This window comes from Triticum aestivum, chromosome 1D, assembly GCF_018294505.1.
Source record: "Triticum aestivum cultivar Chinese Spring chromosome 1D, IWGSC CS RefSeq v2.1, whole genome shotgun sequence".
In the NCBI taxonomy this organism is placed as follows: domain Eukaryota; kingdom Viridiplantae; phylum Streptophyta; class Magnoliopsida; order Poales; family Poaceae; genus Triticum; species Triticum aestivum.
In genome coordinates, this window is record NC_057796.1 from 248,452,272 (window position 1) to 248,464,411 (window position 12,140).

Genomic DNA, 12,140 nt, shown 5'->3' on the forward strand with positions numbered 1-12,140 from the left:
AGAGCGGCACGCTAGCAGCAAGCCTTGCGCCGCTACCATAGCTGCAAGGTTCATGCCTGAAGCTTTGAGGAAGGGGACCTTGTTCTTCGGCGCGTTCAGTCGGCCAAGAATACCAACAAGTTGACGCCAAAGTGGGAAGGCCCTTATCAGGTAATACGAGTCAACAGGCCCGGCGCAGTCCGCCTGGAGACCGAAGATGCTATTCCAGTGAGCAATTCCTTGAACATCGAGCATCTTCGCAAGTTTTACCCATAAGGCGTGGCTTGCCGGGCCCCCGGCAAGCCACCTTTTGTACAAGCTTTGCCGGCAAGGCATGTAACCCTCTGTACAAATCTAGGCGCAGACCCTGAGCATAAATAAATGAAGTGCTGGCGCCCTAAGTTATAGCATGCATGCTAGGTTGAGTCTCTTCCTCGGTTAGGGTTGATAGTCCTTAGCGGCGACTAACACCTAGTCTAGATGTCGAGTGTGCGTCTTTTTTGTTTCTTTGGTTCGCAGGGCACCTCTGCTGAGCCACTTGGGAAAAGTAGAATGAACTGGCGCTCCGGCCCCGGCAAGGCAAGGCTGTCGGGGGCTGAAGATGTAAGGGTCCAACCACGGCGAGCCAAGGTTGCCGGGGGCTGTGGATTCAGATAATTCTTTCATCCCCTGCTATGCGTTTCCGTATGGAATTGGGATATGTGAAGCCTCGTTTATGTCTTAAAACCACTGTGCTCCCTTTTTCCTGTACCCGAGAGTTACTTCCTGGGTCGGAATTTGGTAGTAGTTGCGGTGGCGAAGAGATGAACGAGGAGCCTAACTCTACTTCGCCCCTGCCTCCGCCAAAAGCGCGAGAACGGTCGGCTGAAGAAGAGAAATGGCAAGGCCTGTTGCCGGGCGATAACGTTTATTATAAAAATAACAAGGATTCATCCTTGGCATGGGCCTCGCTCATGCACGAAGAACCCGGCAAGCACCCTTTTTCATTAAAAACGTCCCATACATGTACAGTTCGTACGGAAAGAAAAACATGAACAAGGGGGATTAAAAGCTTTAAATCTAACAATGCCCGAAGGCTTACAGACTAAAAAGAGATGAGATGCCCATAATCCCTTTCTTGTCCCTCTCCTCAGGAGGCAGGTCAAGGAGGCAAAAGGGCAAAAGGGGCGCCTAGGCGAACTACGAGCAGCAGAAAGCACCAAGAGAACACCTCGGTGGCTGCCCACGGGTGGGCCGGTGATGACGGTGCCGGGAAAGGAGCTGGAAGACGAGGCGGCAGGTCGCCAAACACGCGACGAAGGCGTCAGTGTCCGCGTACTCCGAGTTGACGGCCTTTCCGCCTGCCCTCTTCCTCTTCCGCAACCCCCCGGCGCCAGCCGCCCAAGGAGACGGCCCTGAGAAGTTCAAGGAACTGGGCCCTCCCCCGGCAAAACTCTGCCGGAGGAGCGGCCAGGTGCAGATGCTGCTGCTGCCGCACCCGCCCAGGCGCAGGGTGTCCGACGCCTAGTCGGACTCGTCCCCGTCATATGCCCTGCTGTCCTCCTTGTCACTTTCGCTCGAGGAAGAGCTTCCATCGTCGGAATCTCCGTCGGAGGAGCTCTCCATGCAACACTTCAGGCGAGTTCCAAGATCTCTGAAGACCTTGATGGAGAGCAGGCCGTCCTCCATTAATTTGAAGTAGAGGACGAGCCCCGCCATCAGGCTGTGGATGCGAGCGAACGTCTTCCCTCCACGGCGGAGGTACATGACCCGAGGAGCCGGGAAGTCGACGTCGACCCGCGTGCCCCAATTCCCACAGCCCCTCATGTGCAATCTGAGGGTCTGGGGCGGGTCACGCTCCATCTCCCGAGCAAACGGGGCGGGAAGACGAAGACGGTGATGCGGAGGCCGGCGCAGCCTGATGAAGAACTCACGAGGTTGGTCTCCAACGTGGCCCTCCGTCGGGAAGGCATCATTGGTGGGAGCGAGGCCGGTGCGCCGCCCTGTCCTCCTCTTCCCCGGGCACCACGACCTCTGCCACGGCCTCGCCCCTGGCCTCTCCCCCTCCCCCTTCCCCTCGCGGCCGGCTCCACCACCATGGGCTCAGGAGGAGGAGGGACGCGCTGTCGAGCGGCGACCCTCGCCGCCACCGTCGAGGGACCGGGGTTCCCCTTCTCCATGGCGGATGAGAGGAAGAAGCAGAAGGAGGAGGAGATAGAAGATAGAAGAGTGCGGAGTGCCATTCCCCCCCTTCCTCTCCTTATAAAGGGGCGGGGTCGGGGCTCGGCTGCCCCGCTCAGCCAATCCAGCCATCGGGGGCGCAGGGAATCGGGACCGACCCGCTGCCCCAACCAGCGATGGCCCGGTTTCCCGCCTCCACAGCTTGCCACCTACATGAAGGACGCGTGGCGAGCGTGCAGGGTCGAAAGGACGGGTGAGGCGACCGTTCCCCGCCCCGTGATCAGGGGGCGTGGGTGCCTTAAAGACTGCAACCTGAGTCCATCCAGTAAATGAGCCGCGCCTCCACGTCTCCCTCTTTTTACGGGGAAGGCGCGAGCCGCCTCTTTACCATGATGTGATGCATGCATGCGGAAACCGCCCCACGCATGCCGCCCACGTCACACGCACCCCTCCACGTCGCGCATTCAACGCGGGTCGTGGGGAAGCGCGGCAAACGGAAAAATTACCGCGGTAAAATCCACCCCTCCTGCCCGCGCACCATTCTGGGCCTGGCCCAACAATGTCTCGCGCTTATGTGTGGCCCAGGCTCGGGGCTCCTGTCGGTGTACAAAAGTAGGGGCACACCTTTGTACCCCTTTACTTGTGCACGGGCAGTCAGAGCCACGTGCCACGGCCACACGTAGCAAGACAAAGGAGGGAAACCGGAGAGAAGCCCAACACAAGACGATCAAGGCAACGCCAAGGCCAAGAACACAAAGAAGCAGAGGGACAGATCAGTTTCCCCCGGCAAGACCCTTGCCGGGGGCAGCCTCAGCAGCCCCGGCAAGACCCTTGCCGGGGGCAGCCTCAGCAGCCCCGGCAAGACCCTTGTCGGGGCAGCACGCCCAAACACCAACAGAGCGAGCCGCCCTTGAGCCACAGGTTCCAACCCAACCGGCTACGATTAGACCAGGGCTCGGGAGGCACCTCTGTGGTGGCATGCAGATCTTTGTCAAGACCATAGATATATGAGATCAAGATGAGGACCAGAAGACTGTAACCCTCGGTAGGATCCTTGCCGAGGAAAGCCACAAGACCCCCGGCAAGATCCTTGCCGGGGACGACTGCGCATCGCGGCAAGACCCTTGCCGGACCACCCGGCAAGACCCTTGCCGAGAACGCCAGCGGGGCCACCGCCAGGGCCGCACCAGCCAAGATTCCACCATCGTTCTCATGCAGCTGCCAGCCCAACCAGCTGGGCTGGCACCTGCGTGGAAACATGCGGCTTCCAGGCCAGATCAGCAAGCACATGTGTGGCGGCAGGCAGATCTTCATGAAGACCCTACCGCCGCGCCACCTCAGCTGCCTGCCTGCCTACATGGCACCGCATGCATCGCTGGCTAGGGCGCGTGTCGAAGCAAGGGGGAGCGGCGACGGACAGGACGGGCCTCGCCCCCGTCCCCGATAAAGCTAGGGGACACCTAAGCAACGTATTAAATGTGTCTTGTCCTATAATATGAGCGATAAGCTCGCAGTACTGTATGCCTTTCCACCTCCTGTGTGCCACTGTGGCAGCCCCTTTCGACTATAAAAGGAGGCCCTTGGCATACTGGAGAGGGATTCGGCTCTTTGGAACTACTCAGCCACCGTAGCTAGTTCGAGGGCTCAAGAACACTCAATACACCCACCAAAGCAGGACTAGGATTTTACGCATCCTCGCGGCTCGAACCTGGGTAAACGATCCTTGTGCTGATTACTAATCCTGCTCTTCTTGCAACCATGCGCCCCGGCAACTGTAGTAGGGATTCTTGTGATCCCATAGGTGTCGTTTCCCACCGACAGGGTCCGTGGAAGAAACTGTGTGGCAAAGGCTGTCCATCACACACAGTTTTCTTGTGGTAAACGTTTGCGCAAGGTGGCCTAACGCAAACAGTTTTCAAGAGAGAGTCATGTGTGATTGTTCATTGATCCAACACGGTTTGTTCCTAGAAACTGTGTGCGTTGCCTGAGGTCATCGCCCATGGAATTTTTTCAACAACCGTTTGCAATAGCAAAACCCAATTAGTAGGCTAATTCGCCACTAGCAGGCTAATTATCCGATTATTCATAATCCATTTGTTAATCTAATTGATATTTCATATTAAGCACACAATATATTTCATTTTCATAATTGAAATACATCAGAGTGCAACATCATATAGCTTCAGCACTCAGCTACCCCATTACACAACTACACCAGGACCAAGTTTCACATGCAACATCTATAACCTTTCAAAATTAGCATCATAGACGGTACATAGACAGATGTATCTCATCTGGAAAACTGCTGAAGCAGAAGGTGAATATTGAGCGACGTTGAAGGGCTTCGTAACTTTAGGCCAGTGCCTTTGGATGATTGACCGTCCATCCTTCGTCCTCTTTAGGAACACTTCAATATTGAACCGTGGGTGTTGTATGAATACCTTCCTCGCCTCCTGACCATACAGGTGGTTTGAGAGGTCATCATCAGTGAACTGCTTTGGAAAGGCCTGAAAACAAGGATGTGCATAAATATCTTCTCTATATTGGAAATGGGGCAAAGGAATAAAAATGCAAGGTATAATAGTTAGTACCATCCTGTAGTGAACTGATGTCTTCTTCATTGTGCAGACAAAGATCTTGTGGTTTTTTGTCGCTAATTTCTTTATCCTAACAATCTTTCTGAGTTTCTTGACTTGACTGATATTCATGGACACCTCATTTCCCCATATGCAAAAAGGGTCGAACAGTGGGTCAAAACCTCTGACAGCAGGACCTACATGTGCAAGACCAAATTGTTAAAAACCTAAATATTAGAATGGTTCATGCAATTGCACAATAATGTGCTATTAGACAACGGACCATGCACGTGCTAACCTCGATTGTAAACCTCAGTGCTTCCCATTGTTTCCCTGCAACACATATAAGGTAGTTAGTCATCAGGTTAAGTAAGGGTTCGCATGCTATCAGTAAAATATGTTGATGGAAAATAAGCACATTGCAGATTCATCAGATTAATTCAAGACACATGGAAAACCCATTTATCCAAACCAAGTATGATTAAGAACTAGGAAATATAGCAATTGTATATGTTTCTCATGTATTAAGTGCAGCCAAATTCGATTTATTCCTCACATGCACAACAATACAAAATTCTACCCACGACAATTGGACATCGCAGTGTAGAATTGAACCAAGCAGTTAGCTAAACACCATAACAAATGAACCAAACATTAAGTGAGCACCACATTGCACAATATAACATACTCCTAATAGAAGATCAGACAGTTAACCAAACCAAGCATGCTTAACAACTTGGAAATATAGCAATTGTATTTGTTTCTCATGTATTTAGTATAGCCAAATACGATTAATTTCTCACATGGTATACAATAATAGAATGCGGCCACAACAATTGACCATCGAATTGCAGAATTGAACCAAGCAGTTAACTAAACACCACAACAAATGAACCAAATGTTAACTGAGCACCAAATTGCACAATATAACATACTCGTAATAGAATATCAGACAGTTAACCAAACCAAGCATGCTTAACAACTTGGAAATATTGCACCCCGAAGAATTGAACATCACATTTGCAGAATTGAACCAAGCAGTTAACTGAACACCACATTGCACGACATATAGAATATATATACTATAGCACAAGATTGCATGGTAAAAGTAGATAGCACAATTCACTAGAATTTGTGAAGGAAAGACATTAGCTAGCAAACGATGGCATCGAGAAAACGCCACGAACTATGGTTTAAAGCAGCCAACCACGTCGCAGCGTCGGCGTGCGAGGCATCAATGGTGGCCTCGACGGCGAGGTGCTCCTCCAAGATCTGGGGGTCGGCACGAATGGCAGCCATCACGACCTCATCCGCACGTGCGGCCGCGATTTGCTTCTCCGCTGCCAAATGCTCCTTGAGATCCTGGCTATACTGCATGCACCATGGCTTAGGCCGGCGCTTATTTGGTGGAGGGGTTGGTGATTTGGGTGGAAGGTGTCGCGCTCGCGCCGGCGGTCGGGGCATGTGGGATGTGGAAGGAGGAGGAGGATGGGGGTCGGGTGTGGATTACCTGTCTGGATAGGCGAGGTCGAGCAGCGTGAAGGAGGGTCGCCGGCGAGGAGGCGGCACTGCAAGCTAGGAGTAAAGGTTTCAACTTGGAAAGGAAGGTGGAAAGGAGGGAAATGTGGCTTTTGGTAAGGGGGAGGGGGCGGAGAGGTAGATATTTACGCGGAAGCCAAAAATTTGGAATCGCTTCAGCCAAAAAACTGGCGCGCAAAGTGTCATCAGACACGGTCCCTTATTCAGAACCGTGTATGATATGTGAACATCACAAACGATTCAGATAGCTTAACCCATGTGTGATGAGTTTTGAACGTCAAAAATTTTGGTTCGAATTTCCATGGTTAAAGTGGTCATCCACATCATTGCATAATTTGGGTACACAAAGGAGACTACAAAACACCCACACTTCTTAAGCGAGCAAGTTCAGCAATTAAACAGAGCTAGCTGACCTAAACATTACACTAACTAATTAAAGACCAATGCTCTTAATTAAACAAAACAAAGAGTACTACTACGGCTGGTGCTCGTCGATCTCCGCCGCCGCCTCCATGTCCAGCTCATGCCCGACGGTCTCCTGGGGAAGGGGCTCCATGGCATTAATCGCACCATACTCGGCAAGCATCTCGCCATCCACGTCCGCCATATCTTTGGAATAGGCCGCCACGAGCAGGGCGTGGGCGGCCGCGATCTGGGCTTTGGCGGGCTCCGTCGTGGCAAGGTATGTCGCGCAGGAATGGATGGCTGCTCGAACTCCCTCGGCGATTGCCAACTCTTCGGCCATGGGTTGCCGACCGTTGTCGGAGAAGCTTCCTTCCATTTGTGCGGTGAGCGCCACGAGCTGGGCGTGGACGGCCTCGACATGGTGGTGGGCGGCCTCCATCAGGGCTAAGTCCGCCGCTGCGAAACAGACAGCTATTGTGCCGCTCTCGCCAGTTGCTATCCCCGAGGCAGATGCTACTGCCGCCGCCTGAGAAGCAACAGAGGCTGTTTGGGCTGCCTGGGCCACCCGGACGCAGACTGCGGTCGCCCTCACGAAGCTTGTTAGCACGTGCCTGGCGGCTGCGGCTGCGCTCTCGCCGGAGTGGGCCGCCGAAGTTGCCCTCACGACGCGGGTCCATGTCCCCATCTTTCACCGGCGATGATTGAACAGTGAAATGATATTTGGGGAGTGAGCTAGTGTGATTGACACACCGGCTGTGGACTGTAGCCGACACACCTTCTCTTGTAAGCCATGGGCTTACTATACACCGACGGTGCTCCAAGATATTTTGTGCTGCATCTCACACGGTTGGTGATAATAAACTGTGTGCGATCTACTTGATTTATCGTCTTGATCATTTGAATTACGTAATGGGATCACAGCTACAAAGGATGGTGTTTGAATTGTTAGAACTTTTATCTACAGTGAACATGCAACTATAGGTGTGTCGTCAAAAAAAATTGGAATTATTCAGGGTTCGTTTCTACATTTTTATACATTAACTGAGTTTTCCAGGCATTTTATGCCCATAATTCAAATTTGAACTACATGCACATGCTCAAGTGCATATAAACTTATTGAAAAATCAAATATGTGTCCTTGGTTGCATGCTTAGGTCCCATGCAAGAAATGGGAATGAATTCCAGACACCCTACCACCATCACTCGGCCACAAACATTGAGATACCTGGTTTTTAAATTCATGTAAATCCAAAACTCGTCTGAAATTCATGAAACTTGGCATGCTATCATGTAGCGGCATCAACATGTTGTGTTAAAAATTTTGTCCCATTTGGGGCAGGTTTGGATATAAGCTTCTCACAAACCAGGGCTTCTCACAACAAGCGTGATGGTTTCGGTAGGTGTCGGGGATATACCCCGCGGTGTAAACCGGCCGGAAGTATAACCCGGCCGGACTTGGCGGTTTATTTGAGACCCCGCTGACACTTGGCGATTCACCGGCGACCCGCACAGACCAGACGGTTTACAAGCAACCTGACTGAACATTATGACTCACTGGTAACCCGGCGGGCGGGAAAGACGGTGACAAGGCCCAAGGCCCAGAAGGCCGGCTCATGTTATGCTGGGCCGGTTTAAGAGGAAGAGCACAAGGAATATTCTCCTACAAAGGAAGCAAGACTAGGACTCCACTTGTACTAGAGTAGTCCTAATCCAACTAGGACTAGTCATGTAAACCGCCCCTTCAACATATATAAGGAGGGGCAGGGCTCCCCAAAGAGGGACAAGCAAGAAAGAATCAATAATCTTAGGGCTAGACACAAAGGGCCGGTTTACGGCGACTCCCTCATGATCATAATGGGACCTAGCCACAAACAGCATGTAGGGCCATTACCGGATGATGTTTCCCGGGGCCCGAAGCTGTCTAAATCCTTGTCTTATGTTGCGTCTCTCGATTCCACCCAACCCCTCTCAAGCTACCACATAGATGCGTTGGCCTTGCGACTAAGTCCTCACACTAAGGACATCTGCCGTGACAATTTCTAACGCCCATGATGCGGCTATATCTCCCACGTGTCGAGGCACGACTTAGAGGCATAACCGCATTGTGGTTTTGTCGCAAGAAGGGTCATCTTCACACAATCCCATGTAAGGAACAAGAATGGGATAACGAGAGTTGGCTTACAATCGCCACTTCACACAATACATAAATATAATTCATACATCATCCAAAATCCACACATAGACCGACTACGGTCAAATCCAAATGAAAATAAGATAACCCCAAATGCTAGATCCCCGATCGTCCCAACTGGGCTCCACTACTGATCATCAGGAAAAGAAACATAGTAACGACCACGTTCCTCATCGAACTCCCACTTGAGCTCGGTTGCATCATCTGCACTGGCATCATCGGCACCTGCAACTGTTTTGGTAGAATCTGTGAGTCACGAGGACTCAACAATCTCACACCCATGAGATCAAGACTATTTAAGCTTATAGGAAAGGATGGTGTAATGAGGTGGAGCTGCAGCAGGCACTAAGCATATATGGTGGCTAACATACGCAAGTGAGAGCGAGGAGAGAAGCAACGCAACGGTCGCGAAGCTAGAAATGATCAAGAAGTGATCCTGAAACTACTTACGTTCATGCATAATACGAACTGTGTTCACTTCCCGGACCCTGCCGAGAAGAGACCATCACGGCTACACACACGGTTGATGTATTTTAATTAAGTCAAGTGACAAGTTCTCTACAACCGGACATTAAAAAGTTCCCATCTGCCTCATAACCGCGGGCACGGCTTTCGAAAGATAATACCCTGCAGGGGTGTCCCAACTTAGCCCATCATAAGCTCTCACGGTCAACGAAGGATAAACCTTCTCCCAGGAAGACCCGATCAGTCTCGAAATGCCGGTTTACAAGACATTTCGACAATGGTAAAACAAGACCAGCAAAGCCGCCCGATGTGCCGACAAATCCCGATAGGAGCTGCACATATCTCGTTCTCAGGGCAACACCGGATGAGACTAGCTACGAGTAAAACCAGTCCTCAAGTTTCCCCAAGGTGGCCCCGCAGGCAGCTCGGTTCGAACCAACACTCGAAGGAGCACTGGCCCATGGGGGTCTAAAATAAAGATGACCCTCGGGCTCGCGAAAACCCAAGGGAAGTGTAGGTGGTAGGTGGTCAAATGGTAAAACCAAGGTTGGGCCTTGCTGGAGGAGTTTTATTCAAAGCGAACTGTCAAGGGGGTCCCATAAATCACCCAACCGCGTAAGGAACGCAAACTCAAGGAACATAACACCGGTATGACGGAAACTAGGGCGGCAAGAGTGGAACAAAACACCAGGCATAAGGCCGAGCCTTCCACCCTTTACCAAATATATAGATGCATTAATTAAATAAGAGATATTGTGATATTCCAAAATATCCATGTTTCAACATGGAACCAACTTCAACTTCACATGCAACTAGCAACGCTATAAGAAGGGCTGAGCAAAAGCGGTAACTTAGCCAAACAACGGTTTGCTAGGAAGGATGGTTAGAGGCTTGACATGGCAAATATGGGAGGCATGATATAGCAAGTGGTAGGTAGCGCAGCATGGCAATAGAACGAACAACTAGCAAAGCAAAGATAGAAGTGATTTCGAGGGTATGGTCATCTTGCCTGCAAGGTTCTCAGAGTTGTCGAAAGCTTGATCCTCGTAAGCGTACTCAACAGGTTCCTCGTTCACGAACTCATCTCCCGGATCTACCCAAAACAAGAACACAAGCAACGGAACCACAATCAATCACAGGAAATGCACAAGCAACATGATGCAAAACACGAATGATATGCAAGATATGATATGCGATGCATATGCGTGCTCCGGAGGAAAAAAGTGAACAAGGCAGTAACTTGGCAAACCAAGTATGCCACTGGAAAGATGAGATTATTTCGGTCAAAATCGATATAAAGATCACCGGAAACGGATGCACGGTTTGCAAATGGCAAGCAAAACAAGAATGACACAAATCTGTGACTAACAGCAAGATAGCACTTCAAATGCATCAAGTAACTATGTTACAGCACCCCAACATAGCAACAAAGCATATGGCAGTAATCTACAGGAGATGGTTGACAAAAGATAAACACTGAGCTACGGCTAGATCACATCACAGCAGGTTCAAACAAGCATGGCAAAAGTGCAAAAGATATCAGGTTCACAGACTTGGTGAAATTACTGGACATGGCAAAAACAGTATCAGGTAGCAATGTTCAGAGCAAGCAATCAACATGCTACGGGAACTTAACATGGCAAAACAAGGCATGGCATGAATCTAATAAATGCATAAAACAAAAGTCCCTTACTGACCATGAGTCAAAAAGGATCAGAAGATATGATAACAACCATGTAAACATAGCAAGTTTCGTTAACAGGTTTCAGACTTAGCAGAAAACAGAGCATGGCAGAAATAGTAATATGAAGGCATCTTGGTGAGCTTAATTCACTCATCTCAAAGCAATGCATGACAAAACAAGCATACCTACAGCAAGATGGCATGTCTATGAAGCTATCCATGGTAAGAGCAAATACATAACATGTATGAAACAACTACAACAACCTTGGCAAAATTGAATATCATGCTAACAATCTGCCAGAAATATTTTATAGCAAAAGTAGAGCAAGATTGAGTCATGCTAGGTTACTCCAAAATTTCAAACAGGGGCATGGATGGATATAGCACAACTATATCTACAAAACATCCTTACTGAACATCTCCGAAATAAGCATGTATCTGTCTGTAGCCACATGGATACATAGCAACAAAATAACAGCAGTCAGAGACTTGGTAAAATTACTAAGTCCCTGAAATCAGAAACATCACGAAGCCTAGTTTGCATGCTTGTGCTAGTCACCACAGAGATCACAAAAATATGTGGCATACACCTCTGTAAATATAGCATGGCATACATCAAAACACATGTAGAGCTCATGCCCATAAGATGCACACATCAATAGCAACAAAAATAACAAATCCTCAAGTTCTGATAAGTAACAGAAGTTAACAGCAATTAGCACTCTTGAATCAGAGATTTGGGCATCAAGATGGACACGAATGAACATGGCACAATGGAACAAAATGAAGAGCATCTCGTAACGAACATTTCGATATATTACACGCACGAAACGAAGCTATATTCAGAGAGTTATGATGCAATGAACATTACCATGTAATGTAAAAGATTCGGGACTTGGAGAATTCGAGAGGGGGGAAGAAAGTCAACCCTAGTGGGATCCAGATCGGATCGGGCCTAGGCTCGCCGGGCTGCTCGCCGGAGCTCGGGGCGGAGCCGGCCGGAGGAGAGGGCGATGACGAGGGAGAGGAAGGAGGCGCCGGGCGAGGACGAGGGAGACGGCGGCGAACGGCGACGAGGGCGGCGGAGGCGACGGCGAGGCGCGCGGAGGCGGCGGTGGGAGGCGCGGCGATGGGCGGCGGCG